This window comes from Portunus trituberculatus, chromosome 43 (assembly GCF_017591435.1).
Source record: "Portunus trituberculatus isolate SZX2019 chromosome 43, ASM1759143v1, whole genome shotgun sequence".
NCBI lineage: Eukaryota > Metazoa > Arthropoda > Malacostraca > Decapoda > Portunidae > Portunus > Portunus trituberculatus.
Genome location: NC_059297.1, coordinates 16,325,677 through 16,343,176, shown reverse-complemented (window position 1 = coordinate 16,343,176; position 17,500 = coordinate 16,325,677). Strand labels below are relative to the sequence as shown.

Here is a 17,500-nt window from a genome sequence, read left to right as displayed (position 1 = left end):
GGAAAGAGGGAGGGAGATAAGATACAGAGCAGGCAGCGCTCCTCAGGCCTTGAGCTGGTGGTGGTGATGCATGAGGGTTGCACTACGCTTCCTGAAATGCACCTTCCAGAATATCAAATGCTCTGAAGCCATTGTACCTAGCAGCAGACAGATGGTCGCGGGCGCCTGGCGAGATGCGAGAGCGAGGGTGAGTCTACTGCTGTAAGACTCAAGAATTTTTCCATTGTCTGATGCCCAAACACGAATAGTCGTAACGTTGTTAAAGATTTACGTAACATAATGCAAATAAAATAAAGGTATGCAATAAAACACGAGAAAATTAATACATTAAGATATGAATTCATCTTAAGCTATTCAATAAAGTGAATAAATAATTAAGATGTTATACCAATAATCAAATCTCTGAGTCATATGAGGTCACTCAGTATGCTTTACATGTCATGCGTTGTAGAATACGAGAACAAACAACAACAGATAAGCATAATGTATTCGAGTGTTCAAGGTATGCGCGTGTTTCTTGTCTGATTCAGTGTCCCCGGCTCAGATTATGACATCTGCATCACGAAAAGTATGCAAAAGAATAACACGAAATGAATAAAATAAGACATCATAACGTATACATAACCTAACCAAAGATTAGTTTCATGTCTGTAAATTGTAGACGCAATGAAGAGATTTCAAGATTCAAGATTTCTGCTTTAAGAAGTCTTTTAGAAACTGTAACCATGCCATAAGATATTACTCCAAACATTACATTTGCCTAAAAGAATAATAACAATGAAAGGAATAATATGTATATATATATATATATATATATATATATATATATATATATATATATATATATATATATATATATATATATATATATATATATATGCAGGATATGTAAGAGTTAGAACATATCCATCTCTTGCCCTGTCGGTGAGAAATAGGCCAATTTTACAAGAATCTATTGTAGATAAGGGACGTTTTATGACTACATATATGGTTAAATGCACGTCAGCAAACTCCTATTTCGGAAGGGGGAGGAATGACTTTGTTCAAACTTGAAGCACTACCAATAAAAAAAAAAAAAAAAAATATATATATATATATATATATATATATATATATATATATATATATATATATATATATATATATATATATGCAAGCCAATGAAACTAAAGGGTATTCTGAATGAGAAATCGTTTGCACAGGTAAAGAGTGACTGCGGTGGAATGTTTGTACAAAATAAGTTAATCACAGAAGACAAACATAGTGATACGTATTGTGTGTGTGTGTGTGTGTGTGTGTGTGTGTGTGTGTGTGTGTGTGTGTGTGTGTGAGAGAGAGAGAGAGAGAGAGAGAGAGAGAGAGAGAGAGAGAGAGAGAGAGAGAGAGAGAGAGAGAGAGAGAGAGAGAGAGAGAGAGAGAGAGTACACATATAGGCCCATACATTGTAATCGATGGTCAATTTTAACCGTTCCACTTGCCACCTGTGCACGACACTCAAACCTAACCTAACCTAACCTAACCAAATCGAAGCTAACCAAATATAACAAACCAACGGCTAACCTAAGCGAACCCAAATTAAGCTAACCTAACATAATCTAATCCAAGCAAGCCTAACCTGAACTTTCTCTAACCTAACGAAACCTAATCTAACTTGAGCAGATCTGTCCTAACCTACAACACGACATCTTCCATTCGGACGGAGCGGCAAGGCACTCGCGAGGGAGGCGCCGTAAATAGCAGTCATTGTACAAGGAGAAGACAACTTGTAACGTCTGACCCTTCTCCCCACACACCCATCTCTCTCTCTCTCTCTCTCTCTCTCTCTCTCTCTCTCTCTCTGGTATTGCGTAATACTATCAACATTACTCTCTTTTTTTAGTCTTCTATAAAAAAATTACCCATAAGGTTAGTGGCAATTTTCTCATCTTTTGTTTTACCTAATATGAAAAGGAGACTAATTAATTAATATCGCTATAACATATTTAGTCCCTCGGTGGGAAATGTTCCAGAAATATAATAAGACTGATACCTTCCTGTATTAAAGTAACACCGGGCAATCAGTCACGCTGCCACGGAGCGGAGGGGGAAGAATAATCCTCGCAACGACTACAAATCCATTAAAAAATTGCCCAGCTTTGTCACACGCCGATGGACGGGAGGGAAAACCTTCAGACAAGCACCACTACGAAAAAGAATAATAATAACACAAAAGATGCGAAAAAAAACGGGAAAAAAGGACCATGTTATATGAAGTGAATGGGACCAACAGCCTTCAGTGTACCGGCAGCGAGGAAAAAAGTTCATCCTCTCAGCCCTACACACGCGGGTGCAATGCCAAAGCGGGAAAGACGGGTGGAAGGGAAATAAGTGGGAGAAAAGAGAGAGGAAGAGGGAAGGGAAATGGGCACTCAGGCAGGCAGGGAGGTAGACAGGGAGGCAGACAGGAAGGCGGTAGGATAGAATAGGGTGAGTGTAGTGTGTGTACTTCACTTATTCTCTTAAAGTCACCTTATTTTGTCATCACCGTGGAGAAAGGAAGAGTAGGAGGAAAAAGGAATGTCACTGAAGAAAGGAAGGAATGAAGAAAGCAGGAGGGGAGCATCTGTTGGCCACGGTTAGGGATGAGGACGAGAATGAGGATGAGGACAGCGGTAGGCAGGCAGTGGAAAGGAAAACGAGAGGGAATAGAAAACGTAATGAGGATCTCTGAGAGGCACTGAGGGACCAAAGGGAAGGAGGATGTGAGGACGAAAAGGGAGAAGAATTAAAGGCTGAGAGAGAGAGAGATAGAGAAAAAAAAAGAGATGGGGGGAAGGAGTGGAGGGACAGACAAACCGAAAGACAGACAAATGCTAAAAACAAAAACAGCAAATCAACAGAATAAAATAAACTTTACGCTGGAACCATGATCCAGAAATTAGATGGGGAGGAAAGAACAAGAAGAAAACTGAGATCAAGAGAGAGAGAGAGAGAGAGAGAGAGAGAGAGAGAGAGAGAGAGAGAGAGAGAGAGAGATAACTGAATGAAGACGAAGGAAGGAAGGAGAAGCAATGTAGGTAAGGACGTCAAAATGTGTTCAGGTGTGTTCTGATGGTCATGTCTCTTTCAAGTGAGTGTCAAAGGGAGAGAACCACCACTCACTCGCTCACCCCTCGCAGTGCCTCCTCTGATCCCCGCTCCCTTCCCTTCTCCCCACTTCCCCTCCGCGACGCTTAACCAAGTCAGCCCTCCCACACGGCTCCAATAGAACACGCCCGTTCATGCCTCAACAACGCTACCACAACCCACACTCCAACTCGTATCCACACCCACGCCCGCAAAAAAATTAGAAACAAACAAATGCCTGTGTATATACGTGGGTATGAGAGAGAGAGAGAGAGAGAGAGAGAGAGAGAGAGAGAGAGAGAGAGAGAGAGACTTCTTACATAACAGATCGTAGGTTTAATTCTTATGCTAGAATACATCCAATAATGGCTTCTTTCCACTCACATACCTGCTAATTGTGTGTAGAATAGATGTACTCAGCAGGTGAGGAGACAAGGAGCTGTGTTCTAGTCCCAATTAGATACTAGAGCTTTAGCTATACTCCTATAGTGCCTATCTAGAAAAATAGAAAAGAAGTGGATAAATTAAATAAAGAAGGGGAAGAAAACATATGTACAGAACACATATAAAATTAAATATCGTGAACAGTTATACTTTACTTGTGCCATCTGAGAAGAAATCAAGAATATCTTATTTTGAAGAGTTTAGAGAGCACCAATTGGCAAGAACAAAGTCAGCTCACATTGCAGCAAAATTAGAAATAATGGGAGAATAAAAAAAAAAATTAATGAAAGGAACAAACAGAGAAGTGTTTTACTTGATGTCATTCCCTTACATTTGTCTTGAAATTCTACAACGAAAAGAACACTCAGTCTTACCTCACCGCTAGGCCGCATCTAAACAAAATATATACATGATCAATATACGGACCAATGATGGCACTTTAACTTTCAGAATATTCGGCAAATAATGAACGTTCGATTTACTGCATATGACAGTCTTCACCTTCAGCAGGAAACGAATAATACTGGTACCGTAGCGAACCATGTTGGACCTATAGCGATAAATATCGTTCTTGAATCTAATTTTTTTCCTGAGGAGTAATCATTTAATACTTTAAGATGGCAACATCCGCCATTACTACACTCGCTCCTTCCTCCACAAGAATAGAACAGAAAAAAAGATAGTAGTACAGGATAGTAGAAGTGTAAAAGGAGTGTTTGCAATGAAAGAGAATGAAACTAAGGCGGGGAAACATAGTGCTTGTGGTGAAAGAGAACAAAAATTAAAGCGTGAAATGCATGAAAATGCAACTGTTATGGAAGAGAGAAAGAGCCTGTAAGTGTAGTACATGTGTTGTAGGGTACTGGAACTTGTGGAAAATGTTGTGCCTGTGGTGAGGGAAAATGGGACTGTTGTGGATGACATCACGGTTAAAAAACTGTCAAAAGACCAAAAGAGGAACCCTCTGAGAAGCAAAATGAAAGGAAGCGGTCGAATTGCCCAGACAGGAGCAGTGGCGCTAGTAACGCCGATTTTCGAGTTTCCTTTTTTTTAATCTTTGTTTCCTGTTACATAACTTAAGTTCATTGAATTTACATTGTTTAGTTTTTCGCTATTTCCTTTCAATAATGATAATAAAAAAGCAACATTGAAATTCACTGCTTCGATCTAATTATTTTGATTACCTAGGATGAAGCAACATAGTGTTCCCAAACGAAATAGTTTGAGGGTCATGTTTAAACTCAAGTTCAGACCAAGAAAAAAAATCCTGCCTCTAACTCCCGGATTATGTGATTTATGAACAGAAAGCAAGAACAGATTTAAAGCGTTCATGAGATTCAATCCGATACACCCTATGTATATGTGGTACAGATTGCAAAATTTCCTTCTAAAACAGAAAAAAAGATAAACAAATAAAACTAAATCTTGCAATGTGAAGATGTCACTCCTCGGGTTAAACGCAAGCAGACTGACTCAAGCAGTTATCCAATCCGACGCAACTTCTTAAAATAGCTTCCCTCCAATGTATGCTAAGGAGGAGCAAATTATGACGTCTTTACCTTTCTGTAGGCTAGTGTGTGGCTCTCCTGGAACGGAAAGTCAACAAATCTCATCTCCTCTCCCGTGCACTATATATGTGAAGTAGACGTGGAATGCAATACTTGTACGTGTAATGTAATTCTCTCTCTCTCTCTCTCTCTCTCTCTCTCTCTCTCTCTCTCTCTCTCTCTCTCTCTCTCTCTCTCACACACACACACACACACACACACACAAAAGGGAGCATACCTGTAAAAATAACAGAAAAAGAAAATCAAAGCGAACACCTGACGAACAAGCGAACACCTGCACTCCCTCCTACCTGAAGGACTCAAAACCAAACAAATGAAAACAAAAACTTTCAAGCACGTTCTAATTTAATCCCCCCAAACCAACTTTTTTTTCGTTCTCTTTTCCGCGAACAACTTTTCATCCATTTATTATTTTTTTTTTCTCCCCTCAGTTCCAAACACTCGTCCCCGTCCCCTCTCTCCTCTCTCCTCTCTCTCTCTCTCTCTCTCTCTCTGCACTACCAACCAAACAACCAAACGCAGCGCCAGCCAGCATCAGAAACTTCCTGTGTGTCACCGCTATGTCAGAGCCACCCGCCCTTTCATCTCAGCGCTCTCTTCGCCCCGTCAGTGCCCCCCTCTGCTCCCTTACGTAAACACGGCTCACTCTAGCGTAGTATTCCGCCTTCAGGTATCTATGTCACGCGAAGGCTGCCGTTTTTTTTTTTCCAGCCACTGTTGAGGATGTTGCATCGCTGACTTTGAGAGAAGGGAAGGAAAGGAACGGTAAAGGGGAAAGGATAAAGAACACCGGGAAAGGAAGAGGAAGAAAAGGAAGAGCAGAAGAGGATGACGGTTATTTTGGGTAGAAAGTTTGATGGTATGTGAGAGAGAGAGAGAGAGAGAGAGAGAGAGAGAGAGAGAGAGAGAGAGAGAGAGAGAGAGAGAGAGAGAGAGAGAGAGAGAGAGAGAGAGAGAGAGAGAGAGAGAGAGAGAGAGAAGAGAATTTAGCATACGAGAATATGGATTACAGGTAAGTCGTATTTTCATCCTTCAGTCGTCTCTCTCTCCTCTCTCCTCCTCCCCCACACATACAGAAGAGAGAGAGAGAGAGAGAGAGAGAGAGAGAGAGAGAGAGAGAGAGAGAGAGAGAGAGAGAGAGAGAGAGAGAGAGAACAATGAAGGGAGCATTATGTGATTCTTGTACGAAAAAAAATATAGATTACGAGGAGGAGGAGAAGGACGAGGAGGAGTAAGATGAGGAAAAGAGTAGTAAAGCAGCAGGAAATAAAATGATAATGAGTACGCTGGAGGAAGAAAATTTCACACACAGGGAGACAAAATAATGATGCAAGGTACCCAAGATGCATTCAGAAAACAGGCGGAGTGAGTGAAGCAAAGAGCGAGACACACGAAGGCATAAACAGACACAGAGAGTCGGACGGGAAGAGCGAGACAGATTGGCACTCCCCATCCTCCAAGGCCAGCTCACCTGAAGGACGGATGAGCTGCGACAGGAACAATTTTTCCTGGTGGTGAAGTGGGCTGAAGAGGATGTTTGCGTGTGTTTGTCTATCTGTGTGTGTGTGTGTGTGTGTGTGTGTGTGTGTGTGTGTGTGTGTGTTTGTGTGTGTTTAGTCTACTTCGGTTTATCAGAATGTTTTTCCCTTATTTTTTCTCCTCCTTACTGTCTGTGGCTGTACATAGTAAATTTCAATATTCTTATCTCATCATCATGAACGCAGAAAATGTGTGATGCTGAAAGAAAATGGAAGAATACGAAGGTGAATTGAATTTCTGAACGTATCTTTTTGGTATGGAACAGCATTATCAAAGTTCAGGGTCTACGTAATGGAAATGACACTGGTGGAATAAAGGGTATCTGGCGGAGTCTTATTTTTGCTCATTTCTAAATCACACCATGTTTGTGACGAGAAATATTGAATACTCCGATAAAACACACACACACACACACACACACACACACACACACACACACACACACACACACACACACACACACACACACACACACACACACACACACAAAGAGAGAGAGAGAGAGAGTGACGTGTGTGTGTGTGTGTGTGTGTGTGTGTGTGTGTGTGTGTGTGTGTTGGGAGGACCCGGCTACGCTTTTACAGTTAAATTTTTGTGTCCGACGCCTCCATCCACTCGCTGGATTGCTTCGCCTCTCCTCGCATACTGTCCTTTCCTTGTGCTTTTCTTTTCATATATATATATATATATATATATATATATATATATATATATATATATATATATATATATATATATATATATATATATATATATATATATATAGGGTATGAACAATCATAATCATATTTCTAAAGCAAGAAAAACAACAAAATTATCAGTTGCACTACTAGAAGCATTACGATAGGCTACACTATAATACTATGATATATACAGTGACAAATAAGAGCTCAATGAGGCAAGAAGCTCGCTGAGTTCGTGGAGCGAGGAAGGAAGGATAGGGCCTCCACTCGGTCATTGCGCTGCTGACAACTTTACGGGCAGCGACGATTGCCAGCAAATTTGGTCCCATGTAACTTGGAGTGCCGACACCTATCTTGTTCAGCCGTCGTCCGTAATGACCAATAATCACTAATGACTGTTGTCTGGCATCAGGAAACTAATCAGCAGTATCCATTATAAGTTCGTTGATCAGTCCAATTAGTCGCGAAGTGAAGGTTTGCCGTTATTCTGGCTGCTCCCTGCGTCACCCAGCGCCGGGATGTACTCACCAAGCCTAATGGTGATAAGGTTTTCCCTCTTGGCGCAACAATGATGGCTAGGTACTGCTGAAGCGCGTCTGACCTTCGTATTATTTCCTTTCCATATCGAACCCAACAAAAATGTGTCTCTTCTTATAGTCAAATATTAACCCCTTCAGTACTACAACGCATTTTTGCCATTGGTTTTGGGGTATGATTAGACGATTTTATTTATATTAGGAAGGGTCTATGGAAGGAAGAAGATTAATGGCCAAAGTCTTCATTACTTCAATTCCCACATAAGTTTCTGAAGCTGTATAAAATCACCAGATAGTAAGCAGAATGAATATGAAAACCCATCATGGTACTGAAGGGGTTAAAGGAAAAGGTAGATAGATTTGATTATCCAGTCGCTGAAATGAGTGAAATTTTCAGCCGCACTAAACACTGGATACAAAATAGAGGAAGTCAATAATAGTTGTAGTGTCCGGCAAATTAATTGGTTTAAGGTCATATAAAAAATTCTGTTCTCTTGGATTTGAAAGTGAGACGGCATGGAAAATCAGTCAAAATATTTCATCATATACTTCTGCTTTCTGGACACACACACACACACACACACACACACACACACACACACACACACACATATTTATTAATCTTCGTGCCCGTCTAGTCGTTTAATACTTCACCTTATTCTCTTCCCCATAACAGTCTCGCTTCACCTTACCTCGCTCCTTCCCTACACGCATCCCTGTGCTCAATCTTCCACCACCCCTTCCGACTCACTGCACCTCCTCAGCTGCACACGTACGAGTATACACAAGCCCGGGCAGCCACTACCCCACCACACTGCACTTAATCTCGCGCACGCAACATATTGTCTGCTTTCCTTCACCGTAAAGGATTTCTCAAGGTGCTCTCAGTTCCACTCTTTTCCCTTTCTCTGCAGGTATAGGCGTGCTTGTGTATCACTAAAATTGGGCTTACCTGTCGGGGCCTAGCGAGGGACAGGTGAAGGGACATGAGGCGGAGGATAATTCTCTCTCTCTCTCTCTCTCTCTCTCTCTCTCTCTCTCTCTCTCTCTCTCTCTCTCTCTCTCTCTCTCTCTCTCTCTCTCTCTCTCTCTCTCCTCTCTTCCTTCCTTCCTTCCTTCCTCTCTTCCTTCCTTGGTCATCCAGCTAGTCATTGGATTCCTTCCCCTCCTCGCTATACTTTCCTCCTAACTTTCTCTCTCTCTCTCTCTCTCTCTCTCTCTCTCTCTCTCTCTCTCTCTCTCTCTCACCTGTCCTTGGCCCTCGCTCATCCCTCCTTTCTCAGCTTACTATTTCCTCTTATTCCTTCCTCCTCCTTCTCCTACCCCTTCTTCTTCCTCCTCCTCCTCCTCCTCCTCCTCCTCCTCCTCCTCCTCCTCCTCCTCCTCCTCCTCCTCATCTCCAGCAACAAACCTATTATTCCTCACTGTCTCCTAAGCCTTCTTCCCTCCCCTCCCCTCCTTCCCTCCTTGCTCATCTTACCCTCAGCTCTTACTTCTTCCTCACTCCCTCCTCTATTTCACCCTCGCCGTGATGAAACTCATGGAATTACATTAGTCGGCCCTCGCACACGTACCCGGGAATTCAATTGTTTGCTGTATACTAATTGGACGTGACTGTGTAAGACTTGGTGGGCGGAGGCGGCGGGAGGAAGCGAGATGCACTGACTAGTAGTTAGTTACGTAAGGATGATAAGTGAGTAAGTGCATGAACGGATTGAATTCAGGATGTTTTCTGTTGAGGTGCTCTTTTTGGTGTTGGTTCGGCACGTTGGTCTCTTTGAGGTTAGGGTGGGCTACTGTGGTGTGTGTGTGTGTGTGTGTGTGTGTGTGTGTGTGTGTGTGTGTGTGTGTGTGTGTGTGTGTGTGTGTGTGTGTGTGTGTGTGTGTGTGTGTGTGATAATAGTTTTGACGTGATCTTAGACTCGGTTAGAGATGAGGAAAGTTATATATGCAGTATTTAACGAGGTACACACACACACACACACACACACACACACACACACACACACACACACACACACACACACACACACACACACACACACACACACACACACAGCCTTTAACTTAAGCTAACCTAACCTCTCCTCCCTAAAATAATATACAAACAGAACTGCAGCTCCAGACTCATGCCGTCACTTGATGTAACCTGACAAAGTATTTCTGCACAGTGTACACATAAGTTAAAGCCAGAACTGTCGTACCTAACATTCCAGAGCTATCCTTTACCCTACACCCACGCCTCCCCATCTCTCTCTCTCTCTCTCTCTCTCTCTCTCTCTCTCTCTCGTCTACACACTCACACACACATTCAGACTTTCCCACTACAAAATAACTGTCATACACTGTTCAGCCTACCCCACTCAGCTAATCTCATTTTCTTTGCCGACTCTCATTTAGTTTCTCCTAAACTAATCTGTCTCACGTACCCTAACCTGCGCCTCTCACCCCCCTCACACAGATACCCTTCCCTCAGACTACACGTTTCTCTTCTCACAATCTTGAGCCTTACGCCAGTTCCTCTTACGAAGCATAAGTCGGTGAATACATTTGGTATCTCACCCTCACCTGTCTGTACTGTCAGTTCCCTCGCTTACCTAGTCCTAAATCAACCAAGCTCAACTGGGAATGCTCCACTGCTCCGCCGCTACATCAAAACAGATCAACGCTATTCAGATGTAATCCCGTCTCCAGAGTACCATCATTTTCTAAGGCTTGTCTGAATCTGAAAATACAGTACACTTCTCCTTTACCTATGTCTCTGTTTATGTCTCCTTTCTTCCTCCTCCTCCTCTACCGCCTTCGTCTTCGCCTAAGCTGCAGTGTGTTTCTTGTTCTATATTAAATAAATGTTGTAGATTATAAAGTCTTTTGTTGTCTTTTGTGATTCTCCTCCTCTACCTTTACGTTTCTAGTACTGTAGATCACAAACATCCCGGTACGGAATTAGTGTGTTGCTATTTGTTCTTTCTTTGTGATGGTTTGTGACCCTCCTCCTCCACTGCCCCAACTTAGTCTTTCTCAACCCTTGTCATTCATCCACATGAAGCGGGAGAACGACAGCGCCGCATTTCCTTGAGTACGAAAAAAAGACTATCAGATTAAAACATTTCCTGCGGCGCGAAGAGCATTTGCATTCTGATGGTGCACTCCTCGCGTATTGGTGTTATTTGCACTGCGTGGGCTGACTGTTCTTTCTATTGTGTGTGTGTGTGTGTGTGTGTGTGTGTGTGTGTGTGTGTGTGTGTGTGTGTGTGTGTGTGTGTGTGTGTGTGTGTGTGTGTGTGTGTGTGTGTGTGTGTGTGTGTGTGTGTGTGTGTGTGTGTATTTTTCTTGCACGTTTGATTAGAAATATGCATGCAAATGAAGTCGCATCGCACACTACATAGATATTCCTGATGCAAAATAATACAAGGAACTAAATTACGCATAAATGTGCAAAAAAATATATCCATGTTGTGTGTGTGTGTGTGTGTGTGTGTGTGTGTGTGTGTGTGTGTGTGTGTGTGTGTGTGTGTGTGTGTGTGTGTGTGTGTGTGTGTGTGAGACCATTGTATTTATATCTATCTAGATTTTTACTTATCTAAATCACTCACCCACTCTCTAAATAAGCAAGAAACAGACTAACTGACCTTCTTCCTATCTATCTATAAATCAACTAACTAAATGCCAACCATCAATTTCTATCTATAAATTCCAACGAATCTTTTATCTATATTCTGTCCTTTCAATATTTTCAGGAACGAGTCAATGAGCTGTAATCTGTTTTTGATCTTTTTTTTTTCGACAGCTGAGTGCAGCCCATGATGACAAAAGGCACATGGAATGCATGCAAATATCTGTGCGTGTATATTGCACAAGTGGAAAAGCACAGGAACAGTTCACCTACCTTGTACCTTACACATATATGCATTTGTGAATAACAGAGAGAGAGAGAGAGAGAGTAAAGAAAAAGAGCATGAATCGACATGTGAATAAAAAAGATCACGAGGCAATCAGTAGTATAGTTTGTGAGGCAATAAGCATCGCCAACTATCAGCATCACCATCGGGATCACCAACACCATCACCAATAACAGGAGTCAAAACATCACCAACTCATTCCTCCTCTTCTTCCTCCTCCTCCTCCTCCATCCTCCTCCTGTTCTTCCTCCTCTTCCTCCCTAACCTATCCCAATCTAGCCTCCATGAATATTCACAGACGGCAAAAGCAGCAGTCGCCCAAAATACCCTTTTAAGTGTTCCCTATTAAATTTTGGCTCAGACGGTATCGGCATGCGGCGGTCTGGGGAAGGGAAGGCACTTGGGGAGAGGAAGGCGACAACAATTTCTACGCAGCTTCCGAAAGGTCTTTTGTAGATGGAAGGACTCGCTGTGAAAATTGGATGTGAAGAAAAAAAAAACTAGAAGGGAATCGAAGTGAAGAAAAGGTGGTGGAGTTGGGGGAGAGCATAGCCATGGAACTAAAACTGCATGCGCGAAGTATGACGCCTGTATGGAGGGGGAGAGGCGGAGAATTGGAAGAAAAGAAGGAGGGAGGGATGGCGAGAAGGCGCTATTAACAAAAATAATTTGCAAGGAAATACAAGTACCAAAGGAGGGGCCGTGAGAGTGAGGGGAGAATGGGAGAAAAATAACCGGGAGAGAGAGAGAGAGAGAGAGAGAGAGAGAGAGAGAGAGAGAGAGAGAGAGAGAGAGAGAGAGAGAGAGAGAGAGAGAGAGAGAGAGAGAGACACGTGAGGAGACACACCCAAATATCTCCACTCGGCCGGAGAATGTGTGTGTGTGTGTGTGTGTGTGTGTGTGTGTGTGTGTGTGTGTGTGTGTGTGTGTGTGTGTGTGTGTGTTTAAACAAGCCCTTGTATACATAGGAACTTTTTTCAGAGAAGAAAACACACAGAAGTACCATTCTTGTGTCTCGTGTAAGTACAACACACACACACACACAAACACACACACACACACACACACACACACACACACACACACACACACACACACACACACACAGACACACACACACACACACTCCTAAGATGAAAAGATAAACATGCTCTCCTCGGACCAGAAAAAAAGAAAGACAAGGACAGTATTTTTCTTTTTACAAAATGACAAAAGAAATGCTAATTGTTTTTTTCCCCTTTCGTGCTGCTGTAACAAAGGAGAAGACAATCTAGCACCTCAATGTCCTCAGGAGATGTACACGCCTGGAGGAGGAGAGAGGAACAAGAATAGCAATCCAGGCCCACCATCCCTTGCACATTCCCCCTTTCTCTTCTCCACCTTCCCCCCTTCACACCTATTACATAAAGGTTTCTTCTCTACAGAAATACACGTGTATATCCGTTCTGGGAATTTCTCAGGGGTGATCTAGCAGGAGGGGTCGTAATGGAGATGGATTTCCTGGGAGTGTGATGAAGGGAGTGGATATTGTAGCACGGATTTGAAATTAATGGGATGTAATCTTGTTTGTGTGTCTAGTGAGGCTTAGGTGTGTTGGGTGAATCTGGTTGGGTTTGGTAAGATCAGCTGGGTCGCGAGAAGCAGTGAAAGAATTGATACAAAATGGAAAGAATAATAGAATTAATCACACATAATGAACAAACAGGCTGAGGAATTAGTAGTGTGTGAAGAAAAACTTTAGGGGAAAGAGAACAGGTTTTTTTTTTGTGTGTGTGTGTGTGTATTTCACTGTTTGATCTGCTGCAGTCTCTGACAAGACAACCAGACGTTACTCTACGGAACGAGCTCAGAGCTCATTATTTCCGATCTTCGGATAGGCCTGAGACCAGGCACACACCACACACCGGGACAACAAGGTCACAACTCCTCGATTTACATCCCGTACCTACTCACTGCTAGGTGAACAGGGGCTACACGTGAAAGGAGACACAACCAAATATCTCCGCCCGGCCGGGGAATCGAACCCCGGTCCTCTGGCTTTTGAAGCCAGCGCTCTAACCACTGAGCTACCGGGCGTGTGTGTGTGTGTGTGTGTGTGTGTGTGTGTGTGTGTGTGTGTGTGTGTGTGAGAGAGAGAGAGAGAGAGAGAGAGAGAGAGAGAGAGAGAGAGAGAGAGAGAGAGAGAGAGAGAGAGAGAGAGAGAGAGAGAGATGGGGGATGGGGAGGGGCGAGGTTGATCTGGGAGTGGGGGCGGGAGACAGTAGAGTAAGAACGGAATTCAGCTGGTTCTCTGTAGAGCTCGAGGAAGCATGGAACCTCCGTCTGGATCTGCCGTCATGTCTTTCAGTAGTTAGATCTTCAGCAAAACTCCTGTGGCAAAGTCACTGGGACAGCCTCCACCTCCACACCATCAAATCCATCCTGGGCGAGTGGACCTCCTCCAATCGCCCCCATAAGCACGCTTCAGGATGTGTTGCACCCTCCCCATGCAGTACAGACCCATATGCTTCCTTCATCGCTAACACCTTCCCACCACACTATTCCAGTTACAATGTCATCCTCTCTGTTGAGCACATCCTACTTCACTGTGTCCGTCATCTTGAGGAAAGGTGGCAATTGGCGGCGCATTACTGCATTCGCGGTCTCTCATTTACACAGAACACGGTACTGGGTGACGAACACCCGGATGTGGGGTTGATAGACTGATAATTTACCTGAGTGAGACCACCCTAATCAGAGAGTTGTAATTTATGTGTATATATTATGATGCGTTATACACTATGTATATATTACACGAAAATAAAAGTACGAAAGTATGTATGATTTAAACCTTGCTTGATTTGATATGAATATGTTTCCTACTTATACACATTACATATTAATGCTAAGTAGCCACCCTGTGTACCTGAGAGTTGTCCCTCCTTTACCCCTGCCTTGACAAAGGACAATAGTTTTACGATAGGACTAGAATCCAAGTGTGAATGAAGCGTGTGTGAAAGTGTGCATGTGTATATGTATTTATATCTCTCAATTTATCTATCTTTATATCTATCTATCTATATACAAAAAAGTGTACTAATGCAAATATAGAAGTATACATATAAGCAACATCTGATTAGTTTTTCTTTAAAGAAAGTTAAACAAATAAATAAGGTTTAAGAAAAGAAAATGAAATAGCCTAATACTCAAGCCAGGGTGATGGTAAAAAAAAAAGAAAAGCTGTTTCTTCCTTTGCCTGAACAGATTAAAATATTCGGCGCACACAATTAAATGTTCAATTACATAACTTGCTTACAGTTCCTTACTCTCTTTTCAAGCCTTTCTCGTGTATTTCAGCGTGAGGTTAAGAGGACACAAGCGAAACAAGAGACTTTAACTGCCTCCTGCACTCTTCCTGCAATGACTCGCGCTTCAAACTTTATAAGCCTGTGTTTAAAGCGTCACGTTACAAGGGTCTTCGCGAGATCAGAGACTTAGCTGAGTGAAGCTAAACTTTCATTCCCTGTGAGCAGCAAAGAAAATGAAGACTATCCAACTAAAAAATACAAAATCCGCTACTCCTCTCTCTCTCTCTCTCTCTCTCTCTCTCTCTCTCTCTCTCTCTCTCTCTCTCTCTCTCTCTCTCTCTCTCTCTCTCTCTCTCTTCCGGTGAAGTTCTCAAACAGCATCGCTTTCTGCCAGCTCATTTGCTTTTCTTCCCAGAGTATCACAGACGCAACGTAATGTCCGGGAAGGAGACAGAGATCAGAATTACCAAGAGGGAAGCTAAAATGAGATTGGCTCCTCCTCCCTTCGCATGAAATTCGGCAGTATATTTGAGACGATTTCAGCGCCTGCATCCATGAAGCAGCTGTGAATGAAGAGGGGGAATACAAAAGTTAAAGATACAAATCTTCAAAAAAAAAAAAACATGCAAGTAGTGCGATAACAATGTGTGTAGGAAACTGCAAAGAGAAAAGTAAAAAGTTGGAAGCACGGATCAGACGAAGAACCCTGTCGATCTGGAAGACGAGGAAAGCAAATAAGAACACTGACTAAACCCAATTAGCAACGCTTGAGGAGGAACTACTACCGAGTTATAATTACAGAACGATAAAAGAAAAAGTAAATGGTGGAAGAAAGGCAAATTTACGCTTCTACAAATGAGAGTCAAACGAATACGATGTTAAAAGGAGTCAGGAGGTACACCAGCACCAAAATGTAAGGTCATATTCTACTAAATGTTTCGATTAAAAAAAAAAAAGGAAAAATCTCTTGCAATACACAAATTTATCGCATTTAACTTCTTATCGATCTTAGAAGAAAAATTCGCACAAAACTCTAAATCGATCAATATACTAATCATTACTCAATTCATAAACGCAAAATTCACTGGGATTTGTAACAATTCCCTGTAAATGAGGAACTAAAGGCCAAGTCATGAGAGCACGGAGCCAGGAGGACGAGAGCTTGGTGCATTGTGAGGTCACCAGAGTAGAGTGAACAATTCATAAGAGACGAAGTCAGAAGCTTATTAATGAAGGAAGGTGGGAGGCTTGGGAAGGTCAAGGGTTAGGTAAGTTCAAAGGGCAAATCAAGTTGAAGGATATTTGAAGGAGTAGCTTGAACTAGGTAGGTGGAGACGTGGGTATACATCCAGCGCTCGCTCTCTCTCTCTCTCTCTCTCTCTCTCTCTCTCTCTCTCTCTCTCTCTCTCTCTCTCTCTCTCTCTCTCTCTCTCTCTCTTTTCTCTGCCAAATGACAGCCACTTATTTCCCATGTTGAGTTTAGTCTGCTATCTGGAACTTCCACCTCAGCCATTACGGACACCAAGTCTATTTTTTCTTCCACAGTGTTTTGCTTTTCTTAATCCATCTGCTCTTGTTTCTTTTCCCTGTTATTTTTTTCCTTTCTCATCGCCCACTCGTCCCTCGACAACAAAGACCCTCTGAAAAAGTAAGAAGACAACCATATCTGCTGGAAAGAAGAAACATGAAATTTTTTACTACACGAAGAAAAATTTCATGCCTGTTCTTTTTTTTTCACCAGATGTAGTGTTGTTCTCATTTTATCTTGCTGCCAGCGTGCCTGAGGGAGGGAAGGTGTTGTGTGAGGAGACTCTTGTTATCATTCTAGTAGTGTATGTATAAAGTTACTTGTACGTACGTAGTTGGCTCTATGATAATACGACCTTCTGTTAACCCTTTTAGTACTGGGACGCATTACTACCTCTAGTTTTGGGTGTGATTAGACGATTTTATTCACATTAGGAAGGGTATTTGGAGGTCAAAAGACTTATGGCCAGAGTCTTCATTATTCTGATCACCAATATAAGTTTCTGAAGCTGCAAGAAATCACCAAATAGTAAGCAGAATAAATATGAAAACGCGTGACAGTACGAAAGGAGTTAACACTTTCTACTGCCATTACAGCTGCTAGTGCTATTACTTATAATATTACTGCTATCATTATTATCACTATTATTATATCCACACCTCCTCCAATCCCTACTTCCTTCCTTTCCTCATTGCCATTCATCCCCTTTCCCCTACCATTATCCCCTACCATTGCAAGCTTCCAATCCCCTCCATTCACCCCACCCTACCCCATACAATCCCATCCAGCAGACCACTTTTATGGCCTCACAACAGTATCTCATCCGCACGCTTCATTGGCGGGACATCCACTCAGGCGAATGAGACGTCGCACCTCTGACAGATGATTGAACAAGCTCCCCCCGTCAC

At 42.5% G+C, this 17,500-nt stretch overlaps 1 long non-coding RNA gene and 1 other non-coding gene across 2 annotated transcripts in view; both read right to left on the bottom strand.

The window, feature by feature from the left end:
* Window positions 1-3,492: 3,492 nt before the first annotated feature.
* The window catches only part of LOC123518177, a 129,573-nt gene continuing 115,565 nt past the window's right edge, over window positions 3,493-17,500 (bottom strand). Inside the window, exon 3 of the long non-coding RNA XR_006678700.1 lies at window positions 3,493-3,601. This is a non-coding gene — a long non-coding RNA (uncharacterized LOC123518177). The remainder of the gene's footprint in view (window positions 3,602-17,500) is intronic.
* Window positions 13,780-13,853, bottom strand: Trnal-caa. Its single transcript has one exon. It is a non-coding gene; the product is annotated as a tRNA-Leu (tRNA).